Below are 13152 nucleotides of genomic sequence, written 5' to 3'. Positions count from 1 at the left end.
TGTTTTTGAGGAATGTTTGGGACGGATATTGAGTCTAATAATAATACCGCGATGACTTTGTCCTTCACTTCTCTGAACGGCCGGTAGTCTTTCATCACCGCTAACACAAAGGCGCCAAAGAAGACATGCTCTTACAAAAATGTAACCTACTTATCTCAATTATGTTGTTATAGGTGAGTAGGAAATATGGAAAAGTATGCTTTTACACTGGATCGTTTTGAATGTATCACCTAGCCACATTTCCTTGTCAACATAGGTGAGGTTGTTCAGCTTGTATCAAAAGAAAACAAAAACGGTGGCAAAAAAGCAGCAGAGCGCAAGAAAAACGTAAAATAAGGACGGATTGTCACCGAGCGCTACGCCAATGTTGTCATTTGCATGTCGTGGCATCTACAAGCTGACTGCTTCTGTCATCTGATACCCGCAGCGCTGGAATTAATTCTGTCAGCCATTGTCTTTGGGAAGTACTTTACAAAGTCACGAGTAGAAGATGAGCGGCGTATCAAGCATCCGGCTCGCAACCGACCGAACGATGATGCTTTCATGTGGCGCTAAGACACTTTGACGTCAAGCCAAAATCAGAGCCCAGGTGATACGTTTGACAAGGGAGGGCGAGCGACAGAGGCCACGCATCCGATCCAATGAAGTCGTTGACGGCGCCTGGAGAACGCCAAGGGTTTCACTTTTTACTCCATGGAATGTCACCCGTTCTTGCAAATGTTACACGTTGTCACCCGCTATATAAAAGGAGACCGTAGAATGGCTAATATGATGATGATGTGAAGAGTCACCAATCCCACTTGTGTTCTAGGCGGGACACGCCATGAGAGTTTCCGTCGCTTCCCGGAAGGACCGCATCCAACTCGAGCGCTCTTTGTCTTTTACTGCTGACCAAGGTGAGACAAATGTCGCAAAAATGTGTTCATTCACTTTCATTATGTCATGACTCTTTGTTTTTGTATCAAGCACAATATTATCGTGGCATTTTTCTCTCGTAACAATTTTTTAGTCTTTAGCTGCTCGATATCTACAAGTAAGAGTTGTAATTGTGCTTGTGAAATGAATTCCAAGTCACGTTTAGCAACAAACTAATGCAGTCGGAAATGATGACATTTTGTCGGGTACAAACACTGCTAGGCAACAAAGAGCAGCCTCGCATCAGCCTCAGCAGCATTTCCCATCTCACATTATTTTCTGTCAGACGAGGCAGTGGAAGCACCACTCAACATTTCTGCGGGTAATTCAGGACCCTTTATTATTCTTTTTTATTATCCCCGGCTTGAACAAAAGCTATAGATACATACACAGCCATTTATGCGGCAGCACTCACCACTGGTCATGATGATTTGTTTGCACTCGTATACAAAAAGTTGTTGGTGGGCGAGAGAGGGGGCGGGGGCGGGGGGGCAACAGCTGCTTTGCCATTAATGTTGTATCGAGTGTCCTGCTGCCGACTATATAATTACAGCTTTCAGACTCAACCCGAGTTTGTGAATAAATCTGATTGGGCGTTATGAGGACGAGAATCGGTGACTCGCGAGCCCTCCGCATCATCGCATCCCCCCACCCCCCGCCTGAAGATGCATATCCGGGCCGAGGAAGATGAGCCGCTCGGGCCATTCACTCCGAGCTCAGGACGCAAGCCAGTGAATTACAGCGCTTGTGTGTGTTTGTGCGTACGTACGTGTGTTAGCTCCAGATGAACGGATAGTCTGGCGGATCTGCTTAGTCTGTAGCCACGGGGAGTTCCGACGCCGTTTTCCAGCTGCCGTGAAAGAACAGACAATGGCAAAGCTAAAATCCACCTCGCCGTTTTAATTGTTTCATTCCGGCTTGATGCATCTTGCGTGGATGGAGTGTTCTCCTCAATCCTTGAGTTGGATCGAGCGTATTGAGCACGCATGCCTCGGGAAAAGGAGTTTACTCCTTTGGATGCACTGTAGCAAAAAAATAGCAGCATGGATGAAGTCTTTCCAATTGATGCATACGTGAATAGCGGGTGGGTTGACTTCTGGTTCTGATTTGCTTCACGGCCTTTTTGCCTCTTGGCCCTGAGATTGTAACACGTTGGAGCAGAGGGAAGCGCAAGCAGAGCACATCGCATCGAATAAAGCATAATGACAGGCCAGGCTGCTGTCTAACACACACACGCAAGCACACACAATGTCAAGGCAGCACTGTGTCCCACCTGACTCGGCCTTAAAGCACCCCCCCCCCCCATTGATTGTCAATACTACCCCTGGGCTCATTAGTAACTCACTTGATTAATGCTTTAAGTAGATTTTAATGAGAAGCCGACCCCCAGCGGTATAAATGGATATATTGATTATGTGTGGAGACCCTCTTACTCAGTTTGATGGGTGGGTTGGGGAAGCGATGATGCCTTCGGGGACCTCGCTAATTAGCAAAGGCATAGAGGAAATATCAGCTGGCCAAGGCAATACGCTCGGAATGGAGACAGGCGGGTTTGGAAGCCTTTTATTAACTGCACAGGGCATGTTCGACTTTACCGGATACCGTATTGCAATAAAAGAGCAAGTTAAGTCAAACATTTTCTCTCCATGTTCTATGCGGCACCACAAGTCTAAACACGGACGTCTCATTAAATGTTGCGTTTATAATCATATTATTAAAAAAAATGGTAGTAGTTGATATCAATAATATAACAAATATTTCGGAATTAAGGGTTAGGTTCAACAACTGCAACGTCATAGCTTTTAATCACAATGCATGGTAAAATCCCGATTGCACAAGCTTTTATAGGTCAAACTTAAAAACAAAACGTGAAAATCTCTCATAAACCTGACGCGCTTGGAAAAAACGAAAGACATTTTGGAAATCAGCAGCAAAAATCGAACACCATCTTAAAATTAGCTGTTGAGCATTTTTATGTAAATGATCCTATTGATGGCTGCCTATTTACATCTCTGCATGTTCCATCCATTCATTCATTCAGGGGAGAAGAAGAAAAAAAAAAGGTCCGAATGCAGCCACGTGCGTGTACGTCACAATCCACACAAGCGTGGCCCCTCCTGAGTCACGTGACGCCAGCGCCGGCTGATGCTGCGAGCAGCGAGCGGACACACTGGAGAGAGTGTCAGCCTGCCTGCCTGCCAGCCGAGCACCCGCCACATTTCTTTTTGCATACTCCCGCTCGGTGAGTACATCATTTGATCTCGCATTTTCTTGTCTTGTTTTTTTTTTTTTTCTTCTTCTTCTTCTTCTTCTCTCTCTCCTTGTTTTGTTGTTGGCATTTGGGCCACGGCTGTTGTGCGCATGCAATGCTTTCGATTCATCCCACACATCCACGCAGGACGCATACGTGCTGCTGGCGGAATGCTTTGGATCCGCTCGTCTATTTTAGCAGCAATCACCTTTTGCTCCGTCTCCCGCCCTGTTCCTTCTGCGTTGTTGCTTTTGGGGCAATTTTACTCTTGATTTTTGTTTTTGTTTTTATTTTTGGCGCTCATTGGTGGTGGGGGAAAAAAAAATACTTTTGATTTTGGAGGATTTTGAATGTTTTTGCAGCAGGTGACAGTGGAACTGGATTGGAGTTCTTCATGCAGACGCCAGGTGAACTTTTGTTGTATGAATGCACATTTTAAGCAGCTTCTCATAAGGGAACATATTATTGAATAATATTCTGATCATTCTATTAAAAAAAAACAATAACAAATATATAAAAAAAAAAAGAATTCTAGTTCTTTTGGGAGAATTCTAAAAATACATCAAAACCTCTACAAAAAGATTAAAAAATACTACGAAACATTACATTATGAAGTAATTGTATCGTACACAATTGGTTTGCAAGCATAAACTTGTTAATATCAAATATCTTGATGATGATGATGATATTAGTTACACCATTTCAGTGGCGAAAGAGGATTTGAGATACGAGCAATGTGAGCAAATTCAAAGGCGTGTATCTCAAGGCGCCACTGTAGACAATCGAGACAAAATAATAGAAAATCAAAATTTGAAATTCAAAATTTGACGATATATGAGGGGGGTAAACAAAGAGAAATAGAAGAAAATGAAAATTCAACCAAAAATAGTCAATGAAAATACACCGGCGCTGATTGCTGACATGCTAGTGGTTAGCATGCTTGCCTCTCAGTTCCGTGGTTCTGTGTTTGAATTTCTGCTCTGACCTTGTGTGTGAAAAGTGCTTTTTGAAACGATTTCCGCTAAAAGGGTCAGAAAATCACTAACTCTGTAACACAGACTGCACTTTTGTAAATGTTCTGTTGGCATCCGTGTTTGAAAATTCACGTCAGCGGTGTCAGCATACAACTGTGAGCGTCACATAAATCGAAATCAGTCCAAAATAATACAGAGCCTTAACGTCATATGTATGGATTAAAACCATTTATCACCTCGCCATGCTTAACTTTGCCGATTAAACGATCAAGGAACCTGTTTCGTAGAAGGGCGCCGGCCGGGAACCTCACAGAACGCATACAAAGTTGCTGCACAGAATCCACAAATTGAACATTTGCAGTGCAAATGTGTGCCGTGGAAAAACAAAACGCTACCTGCCAACGGAGGCGGCCACAGCTGTGCGTGCGCCTCCTGCACACACACACACACACACATGCACGACATTGTATGTGTGGCGGTGCATTCTGGATAACTCACAGCCGCTGTCAGACATCACACACTTGGCAACTTGAAAACAGCCTTAATGAGTTGGTGACATGGAGCAAGGGGAGGAGGGAGACCGAGATGGGGGGGGCATCTAGTCCAAATACTGGGTTTGTTCATTATGCAAACTTGCTTGTAGATTTGATTAATTGCTTGACATTGACGCTGCAGCTCAAATGCAAAGCGTGTGTTGGGCAACCTGAAGCCTGCGGGCCACTCATTGTATACACTCGGTGTATGGCGGCGGTAATGAGCAACGCGGAAAATGGCGGTTCGACCTTTTCTCCGAAATCGTCTTTGAAAAAGTGGACATTTGACATCTCTTCCAGGCCAGCAGACTGTTGCATGGGCATCAGGTCAGGCTAGCTGAGCATGAAATGTGCGGCTAAGCAAACAATGCTTATCTCTGGCCAGGGATGAAGCTCTGCGATAGCCGGCTTTCGCTACACATGCACTGAATCACTATGAGCCATGAGCAGGGAATGAAGTTAAGGCAGGCAGGCAGACAGACATCTTTAAAGATGGACTTAAGCTTGTTTTCTGGCTCAGTGGAGGCCTACACACGCAGAATAAAAGAAGCCTTAAGCAACGTACATTTTCACTTTCCTTTGAATTAGGTTTAAACTATTATCCTAGCAATCTGGTCATTGTAGTTTTTCCTTTTGTGTGTGAAATCTGTTGTGGTCACTCTCCAGGTTCTTCATCATGCATAAAATGGCAGGAGACTTGGGATGCTAGCAGTGAGGCTGCTGGGGAGCATGCCCGGTTGGAAGAACTCTTTCAAAAGTTATAAACCGCTCACTCGTTCTGAGATGCTGTTTGACGGTTTCATTAGCATCGATCGGCCTCGTTCCATGTCAACGTTCTAGCAAAATGGAGGTGTTGGATTCCTGTTTCTTGACATTTTGCCGTTGCGCATTTCCGCCTTCCGTCGTTGGTGCTGGCAGTGTTTAAAAGCGGCTTTGATTCAGTCTAAAGGTTAACCTAGATTAGTTTCTCATCTCTTAGAGGGAGCGTAGGGAGTCCAATAACCAGGGAGGAAAGGAGTATTTGCAATCGTCGGGCAAAGCCGAGAGAACGTGTCAACATTTACAAGCCAACCACTGGCGTGGTGTTCCATTATGAATGTGCCGATGCCCACTGTTCCCTATTAGTTCTCTTTTTTTTTTCCCGCCCCACTACAATGTATCTTTCAACATGGCTCCTGGCCGTCTTTTCACAAACAACAGTGCGAGCGCCGTCTGTCGCGAGGCAGTGCCATTAGCCCCGCGGCGTCTTCATCTTAGCACCGGCATCTTTTTTTTTTTTTGAAGAGGAGATGCCGTTCGATTTCAGCACGGTGGGCAGCCGCCAGCACTTTATTACGCCCATTCTCGCCTCGGCGCCTGGAGCGTCTTTGCTCACTAACCCCTGCCCTCGCCGCCGCGACGCACCGCACGAGTCTGATGCTATTTCAAGCTCCGTGACCCCCATTCAGAGGGCTTCATCCCCAGATAAGAAACAAAATGAGAATTCACGTGGGCACAATGGCTTCCCGTGTTCCTTTTAGAAAGACTTTTTCCTAATCTGACAAGGGGGAAACGATTTAAGGTGTGTATATGTGGTTGTGCGTTACACCACAATAAGCACTGTGATGCTATGAGACAACTAGCGAGAAAAGCTAATGTAGCTAACGTCTACATCTTCACTCTGTGCTCCTTCTGGCTCCACCACACCACATTATAGTCGAATCAATTCAGCAGAATGTCAAAACTTATCATATTTAGGGGATCAGTATGATATTTTGGTTCTCTGTTTCTCATTTCCTTTATCACTTGGCCCTTGGATCATAGTTTATATCTTATTTGGTCTTTTCTACACGTATGTGGGCACGGCCATTGTTACGGCATTTGGAGTAGGCGCTTCTTTGCATTCTATTCCTCGTCAGACTCCAGAAAGTTCTCCTTTCCCGGTTTTGTTGTAACTCAATTTCAGAGGACTTCTTGAAAATGTTTTGATGTGAGTCTTTCTTGTGGTTGCACTTTCATGGAAGAGAAATCAGTCTTTGCCAAAATGGCCTCTGGGAACATTGCTGTCAATTTGAATTCCAAAATTACATCATTTAAAGTGTTCTTTACAAAGGAGAGAGGCGGAGGGATTATTTCTAATCTTCATTCTGGTGTGAAAGAACGAGGAGGTAACTGTGATGGTGGTAGTCTAACGTATGACACAAGTTCCTCCCATTTCCTAGCCGGGAGTGAATTCTCCACTTTTGCTGCCAAATTTAGCCTCTCCTCTACCAGTTTGAACAAAGTAGGTCACTGGAGCAGCTTATAGCCAAACATGCTAATGTCCATGGCAGCAAAGCGCCAACGCAAAGTGATCATTTGGGACAGGATTGACATTTTTGGGTGACAGAGGAACGATAGGTGATGGAGAATGTGCCCTTACGTGCGATCTTATTATTTCCTTTTAGGAATACTATGGCATTGAAAAATAAACTTTCCCTTCGAGTCATTACTGCAAACCTAGCGCAAGAAGCTAACGTGGTTATCTGCTCTCAGTGTGTCGTTTTCTCTAAATGTTTTATTCCATCATTTCATACATTTATGAAAGTAGTACATTTTTGATAGGAGATGACTCAATTATTCATTCAGTGGTACCTTGAGATGCGAGTTTAATTTGTCCGTGATCACACTCTTCATGCAAAACTGTCAGGTCCACTTAAATGATTCCAACAAAAACACTTAAGTGTTTGTTAGTGAAGGCACTTTCATTTGATTCTTAGTATGACTTGCGTGATGCATTTGGGTCCAGCGTCTACTAATTTTACCCTGGAAACTTTCCACTTCTTGCTCTACGGTTGGCTCGATAGAGCTGATAGTGTCAACTTGTTGACGGAAAGGACTTTGATTTGTATCATCTGCGAATGGTGCGGTGAGAAACATTTTGTATTTCCCAGCACCAGCATGGACCTCACAGATAAGGTTGGCGATATGTCGTAAAAGACAAAAAAAAAAAAATCCCCGATAGTCATCATGTGGCTACGGTGAGAAGGCGGAAGATAGCGAGCGGCCATTGCACAGATAATGCTCCCCTCTATAGGTCCTGCTGCTTTTATCTCCCGGCAGTGGCTATAGGTTGGTTCCAATCAAATGGCGGCGGTTGCGACTCATTTTAAGAGCCGGCCGGGTGTGTCGCCACGCCTCGCAGCACCGGCATAAATTCAGCGGGAAAGTGAGAGATGAGCCTGATTGAAATCGTGATGTATTCTCTTTACAGGAGGTCGGCACAGTCACGGGCCCGCCCGCTAACGCGGCCAAACAGCAGTTCGCCGCTCCAAAAAGCCAGTTCATTAAAGGTATGAGTAATACGTAAATGATGGGGGCTGATGGAGGGAACATAAAAAAAGGAGAGGCTCATAATTTATAAGCCAATATCCACCTACCTCGCTTGATCTACGCCTTTGTTCTTCGTCTTTCCTGGTCGATGTCTGAGCTCATCGAAGAAGCTTGGCCTTGCGTTTGTTTTCCCCCTTCCTCATTATTCCCTTCTTCTAGTCTACTGCTTTTGATCAGCACGTGGCGGCTATTAGCTAGTAGCGAACGTGAAAAGCTAATGTCGCCAGTTTTCTTTCTCGGCCAACATTGGCCTAAAATGCACCACGCACAGAAGATTCCGACGAACGTTAAATGTTCGCATAAATTTGCTCGCTACCCGATCCGTCGAAAGTCCTATCAAGCCAAAGACACTGGGAATAGAATTAAAAGGAGAGACAGTGCCAAAATAAAAGCGCAAGCAGCACTACCGCTTCCAAGTCCTTTGTTCGCAAATAGTTGGTTCTTAACAGCGGCTCAGAGTCCTTCCGAGCCAACATGAGTGGGATTGAAAAACAGGAAGCAGAACCCACCCGAGAGTAGAAACCTTTCAAACTGAAGTCACAAAAAGTTGCTTGCTGAGAGTACTATGGTATGGAAAAATAGGAGGAGGGAACCTGTCCAAATGCAATCAGTAGTAGCACAAACGGATGGATTTAATTGAGCGCCTAAAAATTGCTCGCAAAAAAAGACTTCAAATGCGTCCCCTTACTTTTAATGACTTGGTTTTGCGCATTAGCGCTCGACGGGCCCGTCAGTGTTTACGTGGTAAACGGAACATCAGCCCTGGCTTATTATATTCCCACAATAACCGGCAGCGTTGTGTCGTCCTTGCCGCATTGGCCGCTGTTTACTGTGCAAAGAGGGAGATTAGAATCCGCCGGGAGCGACGCGAGCCGGCCGGGGCGTCTATTCATTAAGCCCTTAATTGCTAATTGAGTGTCGCAATGTTTCCACCATGCATTAGCCGAGTCATTTGTGCTTTTAGCAAGGGAACGGGAAACAAATGGATAATGGCAAGAAGGACACTCTTTTAGTTCTTAACATAACGTCATGAATATTTAAACCTGTGTCTGAAAGGACACACAAAGTGTGCCATTTTCATTTGTAGCGCCTAATGTAGGTTTGTTTTTTTGTGTAGGTTTTGTAAAATAAAATCACCTGGAGACTTTTTCCCACTTAGCAATGTGTAATGTAGTAATAGCAGTGTGCAAAGCGGACCCACAAAAAAAAGAACATATGTATGAAAAAACAAAGAAGATCTTCTCTCCTACACCTCTGTTTATTACTCCTGTCATGTTGTTGTTATGAGGATGCTGCTAGTAAAGTAACATAGGAGTGGATTCACATCTATTATTATATTCTACTGTGGTCTGCATACAGAATGCCCCCATGGAACTAAGGCCAACGTGAGGTTTACGTGGTAAGGCACTTCCATTCTTCTTTTTCGTTTCCTTTTACGAGTCTGTTCAGTGAAATCTTTTGCGACACACCTCCTGCGTCTCCTTTCCTCGCGCACCAACAATACCATTGTTTTTATGCCGTTCGTATCGTTTTATTCGGTTGTATTTATCCAACACACCTAAAAAGCCGCTCCGTGAAAATGGCAATAAGGTAGTAAGAAAAAAAAAAAAAGTTGGAGACCGCTGTTTTAGATTTGATTTCAAATCAGCACCTGGAGTTTGTTTCACCGAGTCATTTTGTGGGTGTGTCTGTCATGATTAGACCCACAAGAACCCGTGCCTGAAAAGACACAGGAAGTTTGCTAGTCAGGTTTGAAATGGCGTTTGAAGGTATTTTGCCCGGTTCCTTCAGCTTTTGTGAAAAATAAATGAGTTCAGCTCCCAAAGCCATTTCATGAAAGGTACTAATTAGCAGGGCCTATCATGAGTAGACAGAAAAATCCACGCCTGAACAGAGAGTCCACCATTTCAGTTTGACCAACTTGGCCAAATAAGCTTCAGTCGGAATCAAGTATCCATCCTAGACAGATGGTGACGCTAAAATGGCCGCGCTTTTTTCCCAGAGGTCATCAAATATGGACGGAGAATGGCATGTAAGTTTGATGAGCGCTTGTCGCTTTAATTCAGGCCGCAGGTTGGCCGCCCCTGCTTTGAGCCATTCCGCTCAAAGATTACATTTCATTTAGCGCTAATGTAGCTTAACTCCCCAATCCATTGTTTCATTTTGACTTAATGCGTGTTGATCAGTTTCACTCCCTTGCCTTTGTGCATAAGGTCACGAATTACACGAATTAATCACTATCTTAGGTTTTTATGTAATTTGCCGCAGCAATTTATTTATTTATTTTTAAATACATCTGCGCATTTTATGACACATCAGTGCATAAAAATAGAGTGAGAGGACTTGTGCCGTAGCTTTTAAATTAGGACAGTAAAAAAATGTAATTAGATTTGAGTCCACTCTTAGTCCCTAATGCGTTTGGCTGTCATTCAAAGTAATTAAAAAAAAAAGAAGAAGAGATGATTTATCGCCACATATCCGCAGTCTGCGGCGCTTTGATTCTTCACACTCGTCTGTCAGTGTGGTTCGACGATAGCCCGAGTGACATGTTTAATGTGTCACGGCAGACGGCTCGTAAAGACGTCGGCAAATTAAAGCCAACCTTATTTCACACTAATGATGGCAGCGCAGGTGAGACTCTTTGCTTTGGCGCGTCATTAAACACGCCATATGTAGCAAGATGACCCTAAAATGACAATTTTGCGCTCGGCGAGAGAGACTCGGCGTCGTTGCCACATCGTCGGTAGTCGGTTGCGAAGGTGACGGAATAAAAACTCTTGGCTGAAGAGCCGCCGTGCCACTAAACTCTAAACTTGGCCGCCTGACTCTCCTCTCGTCTCCCTCGCGCCTTTGCTGGCTGGCTTGTTTTCCTCCACACTTCTTTCTTCTCAAACAGGCTTTGAGGATCTCTGAGACTTCATGAATATGGCAAAAGGATTTGCTTTTGATGTGTTTTTCCTTATTTTCTTTCAATGAGCTTGAAGAAGTACAAAGTGGCATTATTTGAAGGCGCGATAACGAGGCCTGGGAAAATGAGGGAGGCTTTAAATGCACATAGAAACGTCTTTTTTAAAAAAAATGGTGCCTTTGATTGAAAGGTATTTAATTTCACTTGACTTTTTTACTATTTTGAATTCATCTAAACATTTTTCTGTAAAAAAAAAAAAAACAACCTTTGCGCAATATTAAAATTTTATGAACATAAAATTACGGTTTTTGTCAATTTGCCTCTTTTAATAATTTGAACTTGTTTCAAGTCAAAACAATTGCTTTTTCCACTTTAAAATCACAACTTTTTTTTTTGCACAGTAGAATATTAATGTCACTTGAAAGTTTTGACTAACAGATTGTCATATTTCGACTTGTAACATTTCTCGTAAAATAAGGACATCTTCAATGTGAGAATCATTATGCTGTTCTCAATTTCCTACATTTGGATCACATCAAATAGTGTTCCAAATGAGGAGGCTGGTTTAATGTCGCTGGAATAAAATTCATATATTTTTCAGCTGCTGACAAACCGCTGACAAGAGGTTTTGACGGGTCCAAAAACTTGTCTCCTAAATGCCACACGGGATAAAGATTTTTTGAATCCTTGCCGTCGGGCTGGTGGGGAAACTGAGTGGAAGTTAAGGAGGAGAAATCGTATCCAAAAGAGACAATTCTGACCCGGACAGAGAGCTTTATGTTTGTCGGCTGATTCTTATTTGGCATCCGCTTGAATATTGTGCCAGAGTAGCAGGTAGATTTCAGAGCAAGCATAGCCACAGATGGAATTTGCAATGAATAAAGCACCACTTGTAGGATGATTAAAGAGAAAATAACACTCAACGCTGCCTCGGGCTGCTGCTCTCCGTGGTGGTGGTGGTGGTGGTGGTGGCGAGCAGGATGGAGATAGAAGGTTTTGGGTGGGGGTGAGAAGATTGGAACGCTTCGGGGAAATCAACGAGAGTCAGAACACAGCCACGGGAAGTGAACGTGGAAGAAAATAGGCAGTTTCCCCCTCGACCCTTTGCACGCTTGTCTATGGAATCTTCCAGGGAAGAAAGAACAGAAGAAAGGATAGGAAGAATGAAGGGAACGAGGAAGCAGAATAGAAGGAAGGAAGATGGACGAATGGATGGACGATGTGCTTAGACTGTTTTAATGAGCTGAACTCGGCAAGTTTGTTCTAAAAAAGGAATAGAAAAACAAATCTACTCAATGAGAAATGGAGTATACAGAAGCGTTACTAATTCTAATTAGCGTACATGCGACAGTTGAGTGTACATGTACATTTTTTCACACTTCCGTCTGCTAATTAGCGAGCACAGGCCTTCTCGGTAACCCCTTTGTGCTCAGCATGGGCTTCAATTCAGCGGCTTGTGGCTTTGTCCAATTAAGTCTGCTTAAATGTGCTCATGCTTGCATAATCAACCGTCTAATGACCTCGGCGCTCGCAACGACGGGCTTTGTTGGACTTTTCGCTCTGGCAAACTTTTTAGGTTAATCAACTGCACAAAACTGCAGTTGTCCTCCATTTTGTGTGTGTGTGTGTGCGTGTGTTTAATGTAAGAATGTGTTATTCTGAAGGGAAATCTACTGTAGAGAATATTGCCAGGTTAAAGTAGAATTTGAACATTCAGCATGTGCCGCTGGGAAATATATTTTTCCTACCTTTAGGTAACATTCCACTCCGCTCACTACTGGTCTTCGGTTTTAATCCAGAGTCCTGTCCGGGGTTTGTTGGGAAATACGAAACCGTCTTCACGCTCATATGCTCGTCACCATGAATATTAATGATCCTTGAATGTGGGTCTAAACTCTGAGAGACCTCCCTAACTTCTTCTTCCCTCTTGTTGCAATCAGATCTGCTGATCCCCTCGGCGCCGTGCGGCATGACGGGGAACAAACGCGTGGTGCCGTAGGGAGGCTGTAAACACGCCACCAAGCACTGCTAACACGTCGAAAGCATTACCCGCCGCGGGGCTCACTCGGTGCCGGTGATTTGTCTGACTGACGTGCACCTCCAGGAAAACTTGTCATCATACATCTTTTTTTTTTTTTTAACTGAGCTAGTTTACACCTCGTGCAGGAAGCATAACTATATAGGGCGTGACAAAATCAAGTGTGAAAATGTGCTATTTTC

At 43.9% G+C, this 13152-nt stretch overlaps 1 protein-coding gene across 3 annotated transcripts in view; it reads left to right on the top strand.

The window, feature by feature from the left end:
- Positions 1-13152, top strand: part of LOC133166125 (RNA-binding Raly-like protein) — a 31954-nt gene that overhangs the window by 8641 nt on the left and 10161 nt on the right. For 2 of the 3 annotated variants that reach the window (XM_061296145.1, XM_061296144.1), the window contains exons 3-6: positions 812-896; positions 2957-3157; positions 3529-3573; positions 7906-7984. The gene's annotated coding sequence lies outside the window, so the exon portion shown is untranslated. Of the gene's footprint in view, positions 1-811; positions 897-2956; positions 3158-3528; positions 3574-3656; positions 7985-13152 lie in introns of those variants that run through there. The other variant, XM_061296146.1, reaches the window with a different exon arrangement.

Source organism: Syngnathus typhle, linkage group LG13 (genome assembly GCF_033458585.1).
Source record: "Syngnathus typhle isolate RoL2023-S1 ecotype Sweden linkage group LG13, RoL_Styp_1.0, whole genome shotgun sequence".
Taxonomy (NCBI): domain Eukaryota; kingdom Metazoa; phylum Chordata; class Actinopteri; order Syngnathiformes; family Syngnathidae; genus Syngnathus; species Syngnathus typhle.
Note: the sequence above shows the minus strand (reverse complement) of the source record. Positions and strands in the feature narration are given on the sequence as shown.